Source organism: Muntiacus reevesi, chromosome 3 (assembly GCF_963930625.1).
Source record: "Muntiacus reevesi chromosome 3, mMunRee1.1, whole genome shotgun sequence".
NCBI classification, from domain to species: Eukaryota; Metazoa; Chordata; class Mammalia; order Artiodactyla; family Cervidae; genus Muntiacus; species Muntiacus reevesi.
In genome coordinates this window covers 267,780,748-267,794,329 of record NC_089251.1, presented here as the reverse complement: position 1 = coordinate 267,794,329, position 13,582 = coordinate 267,780,748, and the positions used below count along the sequence as shown (strand labels likewise).

At 41.9% G+C, this 13,582-nt stretch overlaps 1 long non-coding RNA gene and 1 pseudogene across 3 annotated transcripts in view; both read left to right on the top strand.

Annotated features, from left to right (window-relative positions):
• LOC136165509 (uncharacterized) overlaps positions 1-13,582 on the top strand; it is a 77,168-nt gene that overhangs the window by 17,044 nt on the left and 46,542 nt on the right. The gene's annotated exons all lie outside the window — the stretch shown is intronic.
• On the top strand, positions 10,030-11,174 carry LOC136163538 (heterogeneous nuclear ribonucleoprotein A3-like; annotated as a pseudogene).

Here is a 13,582-nt window from a genome sequence, read left to right as displayed (position 1 = left end):
AAGAAGTTTTGGCAAAAGCAAGGGGAAACCTTGGCAGCTTGTCTTTTGTGACTCTGAGACTCAGGGGTGGGCCCGGCACCTGGAGGGGGGGTTGCAGGTTCCTACTGAGAGAAGTAGAAGGACGACATGTGAGACATCATTTTGAAAATGTGAAGACCCCAAAGGGGGCCTGAGCTGGCAGGGGTCCCATCCAGGTTACACAGATGCAAACGTGGGCTGATGCATGCAGAGGTATACTGTAAAGGCTGTGTCTGATGATGTAGAACAGTGTATAAAGTCTGTGTCCTGTACTGTGCTACTACCCTCTGATTCTCTTGTGGATTTAGAACAGTGTTTGGAACCATGTGGGTGGACTGCATTTGGAACCATGTGGGTGGACTGTGAGTCATGTGGGTGGACTGTATTTGGAATCATGTGGGCAGACTGTGAATCATGTGGACTCTGAATGCCACAAAAATCCGCTCCTTGAAGGGGTGGGCCTGGAGCCCATGAGGAGTTTTTCGGGTCTTTAATAAAAACCCTGCAGGGGTGGACTTGCCCCTGTGGAGGCTGTCTTACAATTTCACAAAGACAGATGGTGGACTGGACTTGGTCATGGAAGATAAAGGCACTCCACATGCGGTGGCTCTTCTAGCCCCATGAGGGCAAGGACTGCAACATGAGTTCCAGGTGATACCTGGCATTGGGTTTTGCCATGTATTGGGGATGTAACTATTTGCTATAACATCTGCTGTTGTCACAAGATGTAAGTTCAAGGGTCAGGGTTACTCACCAAGGGAATATCACAGAAGATGAACTGTGCATAGATTGTGAGGTGAGACCCTGAAGGGGTGGAGTGTGGGGAGACAGCAAATTAGTCACGATGGCATGGTCAAGCTCTCTCGCCCCACGGTCTCTTGCTCTTGCCCCATGCTTCGTGAATTCGTGGTTGTGTAACAGCTGAGATCACTTACAGTACTGTGCATACTTGCCTCGAGGTACTGGCTTGGTCACGGGCTACTTTGTGCAGTCGCCTGAATCAGCTCCACTTGAAAGAAGTCCTTGTGGCTACATATGGCTGTGTTCTGGTGTGTTAGCTGTGTTCTGGCTGTGTCTGCTGGGTGAACCAAGAGAGGAGAAAATACGGTGCGTCTGCTGTGCCCGCCAGGAAGGAGTAATGCGTCTGCAGTTCCTATGGCTCTTTGAGTTTTCTTTCAACTTAGCTCGCACCTTTCCTACCGTGGGTTCAGTGAACAGTTCACACAGTGAGCTACAGTAAGACAGCTACAAAAATATTCCCCTCAAGATAAGAAGAGGTAGAGCACTGGGCCAAGGAAGGCAAGAGGGAAAGGAGCTAGAAGGACAAGAGCTAATTCTAAGGGTCGTCTGAAACCCCTGCCCTTTTCCTCAAAACTGAATTTTACATATCCTACCTGACCTAGTCAGCTGTTAGATGGCCATTCAAATTGGTCCAGGACCTCAGGTGACTATTAAAAGAAATTCTATTGTTTTAAAAATCAGAATTTAAAATGACGTGAATAAAGAATATCTTCTTGCTGGTCACACTTCGCTTTGGGACCTCGACTTTGGGACCTTTTGGGATTTAAGTCTAACTACACCACCCTTATGGTAGAAAGTGAAGAGGAACTAAAAAGCCTCTTGATGAAAGTGAAAGAGGAGAGTGAAAAAGTTGGCTTAAAGCTCAACACTCAGAAAACTAAGATCATGGCATCTGGTCCCATCACTTCATGGGAAATAGATGGGGAAACAGTGGAAACAGTGACAGACTTTATTTTTTTGGGCTCCAAAATCACTGCAGATGGTGATTGCAGCCATGAAATTAGAAGATGCTTACTCCTTGGAAGGAAAGTTATGACCAACCTAGATAGCATATTAAAAAGCAGAAACCTTACTTTGCCAACAAAGGTCCATTTAGTCAAGGCTATGGTTTTTCCAGTGGTCATGTATGCATGTGAGTTGGACTGTGAAGAAAGCCAAGAGCCAAAGAATTGATGCTTTTGAACTGTGGTGTTGGAGAAGACTCTTAAGAGTCCCTTGGACTGCAAGGAGATCCAACCAGTCCATCCTAAAGGAAATCAGTCCTGGGTATTCATTGGAAGGACTGATGCTGAAGCTGAAACTCCAATACTTTGGCCACCTCATGCGAAGAGTTGACTCATTAGAAAAGACCCTGATGCTGGGAGGGATTGGGGGCAGGAGGAGAAGGGGGCGACAGGATGAGATGGCTGGATGGCATCACCGTCTTGATGGACATGAGTTTGAGTAAACTCTGGGAGTTGGTGATGGACAGGGAGGCCTGGTGTGCTGTGGTTCTTGGGGTTGCAAAGAGTCGGACACAACTGAACGACTGAACTGAACTGAACTGAACTGATAGGTCTAAAAGGAAAGAGGGCTGGTAGGGTAAAAACTGAGGAATGTAGTTAGTGTCTCTCAAGGCAACTGCTCAGGGGAGGCTATTTCAGGTTTTTCAAATGAGAAAGGACTAATCTCAGGCAGGGATGGAATGACTGCTTTTGCTGGCAGAGAAGACAGTGAAATTTAGGGATTTGATGTCCCCAGCATCCTTAGAATCTTCGTGTATTTCCCATTCAAACTTTCAGGATCTCATTTCTTCCTAGTTAATGCTCTGACTTCAAGAAAATTAACCATGTAAAGGCGGGAATTCAATTTGTATTGTAATTTAGCTACTCACAGGGTAAGACCAGGGGTTTGAATTTCAGAAAACTTGACCCTGCATATACCGGAGAGAAGCTTTCTTTAGAGGCAGCTACAGAAGCTTTCAGGACATTTATGCAGAGCTCAAACTGGGGGTTTGAGGCCTTTGGCTCAGTCTTGACTTCACACTCTCCAGACAGTTAGGACCATTCAGCTTCATGACACAATTGTTTTTTTGCCATGCAGTGCAGCTTGCAGGATCTCAGTTCCCCAACTGGGGATTAAATCTGGGCCAGGGCAGTAAAAGCCTGGAATCCTAACCAATAGGTCACCGGGGAACTTCCTACACTCCTTTTTAAAATGTCTTTCTTTATTGTGGCCTTCCATGCTGCGTGAAGGCTTTCCCCAGCTGTGGTGAGCGAGACCTCCAGCCCTGCGGTGCACCGCGCCCTCGCTGTGGAGGCTTCTCGCGGTGCCCAGCACAGGCTGCAGGGTGCAGGGTCAGGAGCTGTGGTGCATGAGATTTGTTGCCCCGCAGCATGTGCAATCTTCCTGGGTTAGGGACCAAACCTGTGTCCCCTGCATTGGCAGAAGGATTCTTAACCACTGGGCCACCAGAGAAGTCCTCTATACTCTTTATTTTGACTAAAATGTCATAAGGTGCCAAATGCTTGGCCACCTAGAATCTCACTTTCTATCACTATTTGATTATAGATATCCAACAGTGAAATTTGAGTAACTCTTCTGCCACATCATCCTAAGGACTTCCAGTGTTCTCATTACCATTGGAAATAGGGTCACTAGTGCCTTAATATCCAACCAGAGAACTGCCCAGACTCAATGCAGAAAATTTACTTTTACGTTTGTTTCCCTGGAACAATTTCTAGTACCAAAATGAATTCTATCAGAAAGATAGCAACACTAGTGGATACACATGTGTGTGTAACACTTATACATTATTAAGAGATTGATTACAAGAAATTTGCCACATATTGTGACGGCTGAAGCTAAGCAAGCCCAAAATGTATAGAACAAGCCATCAGGAAGGCAAGTTAGTGGACTGGGCTGGAATTCACAGGCACAGAGACATCAATGATGCCGTCCACTTGCTATCAGAAAAGGATGATCACAGCAGGATGGAACCCCATGGACACAAGCTGAATTTGTTGTCCACAGGTAACCAGGAAGGAAAAATCCAGTTAATGGAGAATTAGTGTAGACTGTTAAGAATCTGGCTCAGGGAATGCCTACACCTTCTTTTATATGGCTTCCACTGATTGTCAGACCCACCAGAATAATTTCCTTGATCAATAAAATTAACCATTAAGGAATTTATTATGTCTGCAAAATTACTTTGGCTGTACGCGTTAGTATTTGACTGAATAGTGGGAGAAGGTGTGTGTATATTAGAAAATGTCCGCTATTCTTATTTCCATTCTCATAATTTAGCCAACCAAGTTGACACATCAAAAACTTATCACACTATCTTTGTCAAAGTGTTTATTTATTCCACTCCACATGCATCATTTCAGTCAAGTCTGACTCTTTTCAACTATGGACTGTTGCCTGCCAGGCTCTTCTGTCTGTGGGATTCTCCACGCAAAAATACTAAAGTGGGTTGCCATTTTCCCCCCAGGGGACCCTCCCGACCCAGAGATCAAACCTGCATCGCCTGTGTCCAGTGCTGTCCAGCGGGTTCTTTACCACTAGCACCACCTGGGAGTCCCTTATCCCAATTTATGTAACTGGAATAAACTCCCTTTTCTCAACTGTCTCTTCCTTTCATTAATTCTGCATTAATCTTCCTACAAAACTGCATTTCTATGACTGTGGTTATAGGTCAAACATTAAGATATACAGGCTACAAACAATCTCGCTGAAATACAAATATGCATATAAAACATTAATATGACAAAATTAAGAATTATCCGTTAATATGTCAGTTTTCTAAAATTTGGGTATTTTTGTTTTTTTCAGACTTTAAACTTTTAATTTGTATTGGAGTATAGCCAATTAGCAATGTTGTGAGAGTTTCAGGGGAGCAGCCAAAGGACTCAGCCATTCATATACATGGATCCATTCTCCCCCAAAAGTCCCTCCCATCCAGGCTGGCACATAACACTGAGTAGAGTTCCGTGAGCTGTTCCATAGGTCTTTGTTGGTTATCCATTTTGAATACAGCAGTGTGTATATGGCCCTCCCAAACTCCCTAACTATCCCTTTGTTTTCTAAATCTGTGAATATCTTTCTGTTTTGTAAGTAAGATCATTTGTATCATTTCTTTTAGATTCCACATATAATGGACGTCATACGATATTTCTCCTTTACTATCTGACTTACTTCACTCAGTATAACAATCTCCATGTCCATCCATGTTACTGTAAATGCCATTATTTTATTCTTTTTAGTGGCTGAGTAATATTCCATTATATATATGTACCAAATCTTCTCTATCCATTCCTCTGTCAATAGACATTTACGTTGCTTCCATGTCCTGGCTATTGTAAACAGTGCTGCATTGAACACTGGGATGCATATATCCTTTCAGATCATGTTTCTCTCTGGATATATGCCCATTAGTGGGATTTCAGGGTCATATAAGGAACTTCCATACTGTTCTCCATGTGTGAGGGGGTTCTCTTCTCTCTACACCCTCTTTAGCATTTGTTGTTCATGGATTTTTTGATGATAGCCATTGTATCAGCATATTAAAAAGCAGAGACATTACTTTGCCAACAAAGATCCATCTAGTCAAGGCTATGGTTTTTCGAGTAGTCATGTGTGGATGTGAGAGTTGGACCATTAAAAAAGCTGAATGCTGAAGAATTGATGCTTTTGAACTGTGGTATTGGAGAAGACTTTTGAGACTCCCTTGGATGGCAGGGAGATCCAACCAGTCAATCCTAAAGGAAATTAGTCCTAAATATTCATTGGAAGGACTGATGCTGAAGCTGAAGCTCCAATACTTTGGCCACCTGATGCAAAGAACTGACTCATTGGAAAAGATCCTGATGCTGGGAAAGATTGAAGGCGGGAGGAGAAGGGGACGACAGAGGATGAGATGGTTGGATGGCATCACCAACTGGATGGACATGAGTTTGAGCCAGCTCTGGGAGTTGGGGATAGACAGGGAAGCCTGGCATGTTGCAGCCCATGGGGTCACAAAGAGTCAGACATGACTGAGCAACTTAACTGAACTGATTTTGTTCAGTGTAAGGTGATATCTCATTGTAGTTTTGATTTGCATTTCTCTAATAACTAGTGAGAGACTGAACTATGGAAGTCCTATAATCAAATCCCACTGATCTTCAAAGTCAGATTCCCTGGGGATTCACAGTCCCTTATTTTGAATTCTAGGGGTATATAGTTCAGTTAAGTCCAGTCAATCCTGTACGACTCTTTGCATCTCCATGGACTGCAGCACACCAGGCCTCCCTGTCCATCACCAACCCCTGGAGTCCACCCAAACTCATTTCCACTGAATTAGTGATGCCATCCAACCATCTCATCCTCTGTCGTCCCCTTCTCCTCCCGCCTTCAATCTTTCCCAGCATCAGGATCTTTTCCAATGAGTCAGTCCTTTGCATCAGGTGGTCAAAGTATTGGAGTTTCAGCTTCAACATCAGTCCTTCCAATGAACACTCATGACTGATCTCCTTTAGGATGGACTGGTTGGATCTCCTTACAGTCCAAGGGACTCTCAAGAGTTTTCTCCAACACCACAGTTCAAAAGCATTAATTCTTCGGCTTTCTTAATAGTCCAACTCTCACATCCACACATGACTACTCGAAAAACCATAGCCTTGACTAGATGGATCTTTGTTGGCAAAGTAATGTCTCTGCTTTTTAATATGCTGCTTAGGTGGGTCATAACTTTCCTTCCAAGGAGTAAGCGTCTTTTAATTTCATGGCTGCAATCACCATCTGCAGTGATTTGGGGGCCCCCCAAAATAAAGTCTGTCACTGTTTCCACTGTTTCCCCATGGTTTGCCATGAAGTGATGAGAACAGATGCTATGATCTTAGTTTTCTGAATGTTGAGCTTTAAGCCAACTTTTTCACTCTCCTCTTTCACTTTCGTCAAGAGGCTCTTTAGTTCTTCTTTGCTTTCTGCCATAAGGGTGGTGTCATCTGCATATCTGAGATTATTGATACATCTCCCAGCAATCTTGATTCCAGCTTTTGCTTCATCCAGTCCAGCGTTTCTCATGATGTACTCTGTATATAAGTTAAAAAAGTAGGGTGACAATATATAGCCTTGACATACTCCTTTTCCTGTTTGGAACCAGTCTGTTGTTCCATGTCCTGTTCTAACTGTTGCTTCCTGACCTGCATACAGGTTTCTCAAGAGGGAGGTCAGGTGGTCTGGTATTCCCATCTCTTGAAGAATATTCCACAGTTTCTTGTGAGCCACACAGTCGAAGGCTTTGGCATAGTCAATAAAGCAGAAGTACATGTTTTTCTGGAACCGTCTTGCTTTTTTGATGACCCAGCGAATGTCGGCAATTTGATCTCTGGTTCCTCTGCTTTTTCTAAAACTAGCTTGAACATCTGGAAGTTCACAGTTCATGTATTGTTGAAGCCTGGCTTGGAGACTTTTGAGCATTACTTTACTAGCGTGTGAGATGAGTGCAACTGTGCAGTAGTTTGAGCATTCTCTGGCATTGCCTTTCTTTGGGATTGGAATGAAAACTGACCTTTTCCAGTCCTGTGGCCACTGCTGAGTTTTCCAAATTTGCTGACATATTGAGTGCAGCACTTTCATAGCATCATCTTTTAGGATTTGAAATAGCTCAACTGGAATTCCATCACCTCCACTGGCTTTGTTCGTAGTGATGCTTCCTAAGGCCCACTTGACTTCACATTCCAGGATGTCTGGCTCTAGGTGAGTGATAATGCCATTGTGATTATCTGGGTTGTGACATTCGCTTCTGTATAGTTCTTCTGTGTATTCTTGCCACCTTTTCTTAACATCTTCTGCTTCTATTAGGTTCATACCATTTCTGTCCTTTACTGTGCCCATCTTTGCAGGAAATGTTCCCTTGGTATCTCTAATTTTCTTGAAGAGATCTCTAGTCTTTCCCATTCTGTTGTTTTCCTCTATTTCTTTGCACTGATCACTGAGGAAGGCTTTCCTGTCTCTCCTTGTTATTCTTTGGAACTCTGCATTCAAATGGTATATCTTTTCTTTTCTCCTTTACCTTCTACTTCTCTTCTTTTCATAGCTGTTTGTAAGGCCTCCTCAGACAACCATTTTGCCTTTTTGCATTTCTTTTTCTTGGGGATATTCTTGATCCCTATCTCCTGCACAATGTCTCAAACCTCCATCCATAGTTCATCAGGCACTCTATCTACCAGATCTAGTCCCTTAAATCTATTTCTGACTTCCACTGTATAGTCATAAGGGATTTGATTTAGGTCATACCCGAATGGTCTAGTGGTTTTCCCTACTTTCTTCAATTTAAGTCTGAATTTGGCAATAAGGAGTTCATGGTCTGAGCCACAGTCAGCTCCCAGTCTTGTTTTTGCTGACTCTCTAGAACGTCTCCTTCTTTGACTGCAAAGAATATAATCAATCTGATTTTGGTGTTGACCATCTGGTGATGTCCATGTGTAGAGTCATCTCTTGTGTTGTTGGAAGAGAGTGTTTGCTACGATCATTGCATTCTGTTGGTAAAACTCTGTCAGCCTTTGCCTTGCTTCATTCTGTACTCCAAGGTCAAATTTGCCTGTTACTCCAGGTGTTTCTTCAGGGAAGGCAATGGCACCCCACTTCAGCACTCTTGCCTGGAAAATATCATGGACAGAGGAGTCTGGTAGGCTGCAGCCCATGGGATCGCTAAGAGTCGGACATGACTAAGTGACTTCACTTTCACTTTTCATTTTCATGCATTGGAGAAGGAAATGGCAACCCACTCCAGTGTTCTTGCCTGGAGAATCCCAGGGACAGGGGAGCCTGGTGGGCTGCCGTCTATGGTGTCGCACAGAGTCGGACACGACTGAAGTGACTTAGCAGCAGCAGCCAGGTGTTTCTTGACTTCCTACTTTTGCATTCCGGTCCCCTATAATGAAAAAGACATATTTTTTTGGATATTAGTTGTAGAAGGTCTTGTAGGTCTTCACAGAACCGTTCAACTTCCACTTCTTCAGCATTACTGGTCAGGGCATAGACTTGGATTACCTTGATACTGAGTGGTTTGCCTTGGAAACGAACAGAGATCATTTTGTCGTTCTCGAGACTGCATCCAAGTACTGTATTTTGGACTCTTGTTGACTGTGAGGGCTAGTCCATTTCTTCTAAGAGATTCTTGCCCACAGGAGTAGATATAATGGTCATCTGAGTTCAATTAACCCATTCCAGTCCATTTTATTTCACTGATTCCTAAAATGTAGACATTCACTCTTGCCATCTCCTATTTGACCACTTCCAATTTGCCTTGATTCATGGACCTAACATTCCAGGTTCCTACGCAATATTACTCTTTACAGCATCGAACCTTGCTTCCATCACCAGTCACTTCCACAATTGAGTGTTGTTTTTGCTTTGGCTCCATACTTTCATTCTTTCTGGAGTTATTTCTCCACTGATCTCCAGCAGCTTATTGGGCACCTACCTACCTGGGGCGTTAATCCTTCAGTATCCTATCATTTCCCCTTTTCATGCTGTTCATGGGGTTCTCCAGACAAGAATACTGAAGTGGTTTGCCATTCCATTCTCCAGTGGACCACATTCTGTCAGACCTCTCCACCATGACCCGTCTGTCTTGGACAGACCTTGGATGGAGCCATGCCATGTAGGGGTATAAACTTAGCAGTGGAATTACTGGGTAACGTGGTATTCTATGAAATTTTTGAGGAACTACTGTTTTTAACAGTGGCCAAGCCATTTTGCTTCTTTTTTTCTGGCCACACTGTGAAGCATGTGGGATCTCAGTTTCCCAACCAGGAATCAAAGCCAGGCTCTGTGCAGTGGAAGTTTGGAATTCTAATTACTGAGCTGCCAGGGAAGTCCCTCTCTCTGATTTTGATTTGCGTTTCCATAATGGCTGTTGATGTTATCATTTCAGATACCATTTCTATATCTTTTTTTGAGAAATGTCTATTTCTCATTCCCAGTCCTGTGCCCGTTTTTAAATTGAGTTGCCAGGTCCCATATTGAACTCGAGTTGGGAGAGGAGAGTCCGGTCTAGAAATAGAGGTAAAACCGCCGCCCTGTCACCCCCAGCCCAACTCCGACCGTTGCAGCCGCCGCCGGGGGGAGGAGGGTCATGATCCCAAGGAACCAGAGCAGTTGAGAAAGCTGTTTATTGGTGGCCTGAGCTTTGAAACTACAGATGATAGCTTAAGAGAACATTTTGAGAAATGGGGCACGCTTACAGATTGTGTGGTGATGAGAGACCCTCAAACAAAACGTTCCAGGGGCTTTGGTTTGTGACTTACTCTTGTGTTGAAGAAGTGGATGCAGCAATGTTAGCTCGACCACACAAGGTTGATGGGCGTGTAGTGGAACCAAAGAGAGCTGTTTCTAGAGAGGATTCTGTAAAGCCTGGTGCCCATCTAACAGTAAAGAAAATTTTTGTTGGTGGTATTAAAGAAGATACAGAAGAATATAACTTGAGAGACTACTTTGAAAAGTATGGCAAGATTGAAACCATAAAAGTTATGGAAGACAGGCAGAGTGGAGAAAAGAGAGGATTTGCTTTTGTAACTTTTGATGATCATGATACAATTGATAAAATTGTTGTTCAGAAATACCACACTATTAATGGGCATAATTGTGAAGTGAAAAAGGCCCTTTCTAAACAAGAGATGCAATCTGCTGGACCACAAAGAGGTCGTGGAGGTGGACCTGGCAATTTTATGGGTTGTGGAGGAAACTTTGGAGGTGGTGGAGGTAACTTTGGCCGTGGTGGAAACTTTGGTGGAAAAAGGGGCTATGGTGGTGGAGGTGGTGGCAGCCGAGGGAGTTACAGAGGAGGTGACGGTGGATACAATGGATTTGGAGGTGATGGTGGCAACTACGGAGGTGGTCCTGGTTATAGTAGTAGAGGAGGTTACAGTGGTGGCGGACCAGGATATGGAAACCCAGGTGGTGGATATGGTGGCGGTGGTGGAGGATATGATGGTTACAATGAAGGAGGAAATTTTGGAGGTGGTAACTATGGTGGTGGTGGAAACTATAATGATTTTGGAAATTATAGTGGACAACAGCAATCAAATTATGGACCCATGAAAGGGGGTAGTTTTGGTGGAAGAAGCTCGGGCAATCCCTATGGTGGTGGTTATGGATCTGGTGGTGGAAGTGGTGGATATGGTAGCAGAAGGTTCTAAAAACTCAGAAGAAAAGGGCTACAGTTCTTAGCAGGAGAGAGAGCGAGGAGTTGTCAGGAAAGCTGCAGGTTACTTTGAGACAGTTGTCCCAAATGCGTTAGAGGAACTGTAAAAATCTGCCACAAAAGGAACGATGATCCATAGTCAGAAAAGTTACTGCAGCTTAAACAGGAAACCCTTCTTGTTCAGGACTGTATAGCCACAGTTTGCAAAAAGTGTAGCTATTGATTAATGCAATGTAGTGTCAATTAGATGTACATCCCTGAGGTCTTTTATCTGTTGCAGCTTTGTCTTTTTTCTTTTATTACATCAGGTATATTGCCCTGTAAATTATGGTAGTGGTACCAGGAATAAAAAAATTAAGGAATTTTTAACTTAAAAAAAATTGAGTTGCCTTTTTGTTGTTGAATTCTTTATATATTCTGGATTCTAGAAACTTAGGATATGTATGACTTGTAAATTGTTTCCAATTCTGTAGGTTGTATTTCATTTTCTTGATGATTTTCTTAACTAGTTACTTTTCTAAAAATTTATTTTTGACTGTGCTGTGTCTTTGTTGCTGCAAGTAGACTTTTCCTCTCCAGAGCGGGCTACTCTTCATTGCAGTGCAGGGGCCTCTCTTACTGAGAAGCATGGAGGCATGAGGGCTTCAATAGTTGCAGCCTTTGGCCTCAGTATTTATGGGGCATGTGCCTCGCTACCCCTTCACATGTGGAGTCTTCCCAGACAAGAGATTGAACCTGTGTACCCTGCATTGGCAGGTGGATTCTCAACCACTGGACCTCCAGGGAAATCCATTATCTTGATAATGTTTTATCACACATAAAACTTTAAATTTCTGATTAAGTTCAGTTTGTCTATTTTTGCTTTTTTGCTTGTTCTTTTGGTATCATATTGCTTGTACAATGGTGTCCATTGCCAAATCTAAATGTATGAAAATTTACTCCTATGTTTTCTTATAAGAGTTTATGGTTTTAGTTCTCTAATAGTCATTGATTTATTTGGAGTTAATGTTTGTATATGATGTGAGGCAAGGGTCCAACTGAATTCTTTTGCTGTAGAAATCCAGTTGCTGCAGCACCACTTGTTAACCATTTCTTTTCCCATTGAATATTCTTAGCAATTCTCTTGAAAATCAGTTGGCCATAGATTCATAGGTTTATTTATGGATTCTCAATTCCATTACATTGATCTATGTGTCTATCCTTATTCTAGTAACGTTGTTTTGATTGCTGTAGCTGTGTAATAAGTTTTGAAATCAAAAAGTGAGTCCTGTAGCTTTATTCTTCTTTCCCCAAGATTGTTTTGGCTATTTAGGCCCTCTTGAAATTCCATACAAATTTCGGGATTAACTTTTCTGTTTCTTCAAAAAGTCTATTGGAATTTTGATAGGGATAACATTGAATGTGTAGATTGCTTTAAGGAACATTGCCATATTAATATTGTCTTCCAATTCATGAATACAAGTTTTTTTTTAATCTTTATTTTGATCTTCTTTTATTTCTTCAACAGTGTTTTATGGTTTTCAGTGTATGAGTTTTTAACTCTTTGGTTAAATTTATTCCTATGTATTAATATATTATCCTTTTACTTGTATTTCAAATGAAATCATTTTCTTAATTTATTTCTTTGATTGCGCATTGCTGATGTGTAGAAATACAACTGATTTTTGTATGTTGAACTGGTAACTTTACTCAGTTTACTAGCTCTACTCATTTTTTGGTGGATTCTTTGGGATTTTCTATGTACAAGTTCAGCTGTCAATGGAGTTTTCTTTCTTTCTTTCCAATTTGGATGTTTTATTTTTTTTACTAGATGTTCTGGATAGAACTTTCAGTACAATGTGAATATAAATGGTGAAAGTGGATGTTCTTATCTTGTTCCTTATGATAGAAGGAAAAACTTTCAGTCTTTAATGACCGAGTATGATGTTAGGTACAAATTTTATAAATGATCTGATTACATTGAGGATGTTTCTTTCTATTCTTAATTTATTGAGTGCTTTATTAATCATGAAAGAGTGTTGGATTTTGTCACATACTTTTGCTATATCAACAAGATGATAGTATTGTTTTTATTCTTCAGTCTATTAAAGTGATATATTCCACTGATTTTCTTATTTTTCCTTTTTCCATTTTTTGGCTGTGCCACCTGGCTTGCAGGACCTGACCAAGGATCAAACCTGGGTCCCAGCAGAGAGAGTGCTGAGTCCTAAGCACTGGACTGCAAGGGAGTTCTGTCCATTGATTTTCTTCTGTCAAACCACTCTTGCATTCCTGGAATAAATCCCACTTTTTTTGGTATATAATACTTTTAATATACTGTCAGATTTTGTTTGTTGGTATTTTGTTGAGAGTTTCTGCATCTATATTCATAAGGGATATTGGACTTTTAATGTTATAGTAACACATAGAATGGAAGAAAATATTTCCCAATTATAGATCTGATAAGGGGTTAATATCCAGAATATACATAAAACTCCAAAAATTCAGCAGTAGAAACAAAACAATCGAATTCAAAATGGGTTTGCCCAATTCACAAATGGGCAAAGGACTTGAATAAACACTCCTCCAAAGAAGATACAGGAATGGCCATTA